This window comes from Mustela lutreola, chromosome 3, assembly GCF_030435805.1.
Source record: "Mustela lutreola isolate mMusLut2 chromosome 3, mMusLut2.pri, whole genome shotgun sequence".
Taxonomy (NCBI): Eukaryota; Metazoa; Chordata; class Mammalia; order Carnivora; family Mustelidae; genus Mustela; species Mustela lutreola.
In genome coordinates this window covers 54,112,671-54,116,340 of record NC_081292.1, presented here as the reverse complement: position 1 = coordinate 54,116,340, position 3,670 = coordinate 54,112,671, and positions in this window count along the sequence as shown.

Genomic DNA, 3,670 nt, shown 5'->3' with positions numbered 1-3,670 from the left:
TTTAGAAAATACAACAAAGTCAAAGCAATCCACAGGTGATCATCCAGCGATGCCACTGTTTGTAACAGGGAAACGGTGGTATTGCCATTAGAAATAGAGCTGATGAGGTATCTTGTTCCCACCACTATAAATAATTCCCTCCCCTTCCTTTATTACCACACCTCTTAAGAACCAAATTAAAGGGTGAAGGGTGAAGAGCCAGAATAAAGGGTGAAGGCCTCCAGGTTTCACTAGGATAGAATGAGGTAACTGTACTTAGAGATCAATGGTGCTACCTAAATATTTTTAAAAACAGGCTTTTAAAAAATGAGCATTTCCATCTGAATGATTCATTTAGCAACTGTGGAAGATCTTATTTTCCAAAGATGGCTACCACAATATACCCTTTCTATCCCACATGCTCCTTGTACAGAGACCTGACACTCCTCCCATCAAGTAGTGTGGCTTAGGTCTCCTCCTCTTGAACCTGGGTGGACCTCTGTGACAGTCTTGATCAATATAATACAGTTGCAAGTGATGCTATATGACTTTCAAAGGGAGGTCACACATGGCATGGACTTTTGTTCTGTTATCTCAGGACACGTGCTCTTAGAACCCAGCCACTACGAGAAGAAGCCAAGCAGGATCATGGAAAGGCCACATGCAGGTGTTCCATCCAACAGCCCCAGCTCAAGCCCCAGTTTCTAGCCACTATCAATTGCTAGACATGTGAGTGGGTCTTTGGGTGATGGTTCCAGCCCCCAGCTGTTGTCACCAGCTGATGCTGTGGGAAGAAAATGGCTGTCCCTGCTGAACCCTGTCCCAAACTGTAGCTCATGAGCAAAATAAATGATGGTTGTTGTTTTTTTTTTTTTTAAGATTTTTATTTATTTATTTGACAGAGATCACAAGTAGGCAGAGAGGCAGCAGAGAGAGAGGGAAGCAGGCTCCCTGCTGAGCAGAGAGCCTGATTCGGGGCTCCATCCCAGAACCCTGAGATCATGACCTGAGCCGAAGGCAGAGGCTTTAACCACTGAGCCACCCAGGCGCCCCATGGTTGTTGTTTTAAGCCACTAAGTACAAGTAGCTTGTTTTGCAGCAATAGTTAACCAGAACAGCCACCAATAGTTCACATGCCAGTGGAAATAGAATAAAGAGCCCTCTCTTCTATTTCTGTTCTCAATCCAGGTGCAGTGAGAAGCAACATGGTCAAATGCAGGTAGTATTAGAACCAACAGGATGGGGGCACCTGGGTGGCTCAGTTGGTTAAGTGTCCAACTCTTGAATATGGCTCAGGTCACGATCTCAGAGTCATGGCATCAAGCTCTGCATGGGCTCTACGCTCAGCTGGGAGGCTGCTTGGGATTCTCTCTATCTGCCTCCATGCAATTATCTCTTCCCTCTAATAAAATAAATAAATCTTTTAAAAAAGAACCAACAGGATGACCCAAACTAGGACAAACAGTCCCTAGGAAATTAATTAGAGTCCATTATAATTCAAACAGACACACTAAAAATGCATTTGTGATGTCTGGATTTTTGGTTTTTTGAGGACGCAGAATAGAGTATTTTAAGCAATTGTAAACAACAACTCTATTATTGTCCTACTGACATGTTAAGAATCATGTTATAGGTATGGGGAATTTAATTATCTAATGCTGGTGTTCTGTGACATTGTGACAAAGGACCTGTTACTGCTTCAAGATTTGCCTACAGTTCCTGAATAATCAGTTTGAGCAAAATGTGGTTACTGACCTCATCAATGCTTTTGTCACAGTAAATCATACGGTGATGAAAAAATTACACAGGACTGAAGTGCTCAATGCAAGTGTAGATGAGTTAACTGGCTGGTTTACAGACGGGCCACTTTCTTTCCTGGGAAGTTACGTGTGACAGTTAAATTAACCTGAAGGGACTTGGAGGTTGGCAAAGATTTGCATACTTTTTCCCCATCCTTTAAGAACTGCCAAGTTCTTTTGAGAGTACAACAGTGCACCTTTATATTAACAATGAAATACATTATTTGGGAGGAAGCAATGAAGAATGAGATTGAAGAAACCAATTTGGGGCTTATCAACCATTTCAATCTATGAAAATACTGCAGCATATAACCTTGAGTGGCACTGCCTTGGTTCCTTATTTTTTTGAAGATTTTATTTTTAAGTAATCTCTATACCCAACTTGGGGCTCAAACTTAAAACCCTGAGATCATGAGTCACATGGTCTACTCACTGAGCCAGCCAGACAGGGGTCCCTGCCTTGGTTCTTTAATGAAGACAAACTATAAACTACTTTTTTTTTGTCTTTTTTTTTTTTTTTTTTTTTTTTAAGTAATCTCTATGCCCAACATGGGGCTCAAACTTATAATCTTGAGATCGAAAGTCTCACTCTACTGAATGAGCCAGCCAGATGCCCCATGTAAACTATTTTTCACTAAGAACAAAAGGCTGTCATATTTCAGGGCACTTGGCTGGCTCAGTTGGAAGTACATGTGATTCTTGATCTTGGGGTTGTGAGTTTGAGCCCTACATTGATTTTAGGGATTATTTAAATAAATAATTTTAAGAAAGATTCTAATTCTCCTTTTATTCCCACTTAAAGTCAAACTACCTATTTCTGACCTTGAAAATGGCAGCTGTCAAGTCCATAGGGGTCTGACATTAGCAAACCAGGATGCCTTCCAAATCAAACAAATCAAACAAATGCAAGCGTGTCTACTTGTTCTCTGGCAGCAGGACACCCTCCTTGATCCAGCTGGAAGAAATGAACCTCAAGACCCTCTTTTCCTCTTAACGTTTTTATCATCTTTTCTCTTTTGCTCATAATTCTGAGTGGTTGCTGACTTAAACTACAAACCTGATTCCTAATACATTTTTTTAAATGTATTTATTTGACAGAGAGAAATCACAAGTAGATGGAGAGGCAGGCAGAGAGAGAGGGAAGCAGGCTCCCTGCCGAGCAGAGAGCCTGATGCGGGACTCGATCCCAGGACCCTGAGATCATGACCTGAGCCGAAGGCAGCGGCTTAACCCACTGAGCCACCCAGGTGCCCCCTTAATACATTTTTTAAAGTTTTAAAATCAGTGCAAACTTTAGGAGAAGGATGGCACCCACTGGCATTGTGGCCTCCCTCCTGCAGTGCCACCCTGCTGTACTGTCAGAGTCGTGGAGGGCTAAAACTCATTAAAGATCACTATCAAACCTCAAATATTGACAGAGCGTATGAAGAAAAATGCTCATCACAGTATTGTTTATGATTTTTTAGATGTCAAAAAATGAAAAACTGCCAAGAATCTTGTGTTATGCATAGCTTCTGCATCATGGTTCTGAAGAACATTTAGTAACCAGGGAGATCTCATTCTATAGAACAGAACCCCAAACAGTAAGTAGACTGTGATCACAACTATGCAAACAAGAGCTGATGGAAAAGGGAAGGAAACATATTAAAATGCTAACAAAGGCTGCATTACGGAAGTAGAACAAAGGGTGATTATTTTTTCTTCTCTCATTGTTCTCCACAATCTATGAAGGTGATTACATAATTGCTATTAAAATTATTTAAAACAATCGTTAAGTACTTAATAGTGCTTGAATCCGGCAAGAGAGAACCGAGATCATTTTAAGCTATAGGCTAAAATGAAGTGACACATAAATATGGAGAAAGTCTTGACGGGGGTCCCTCTTCTGTCAT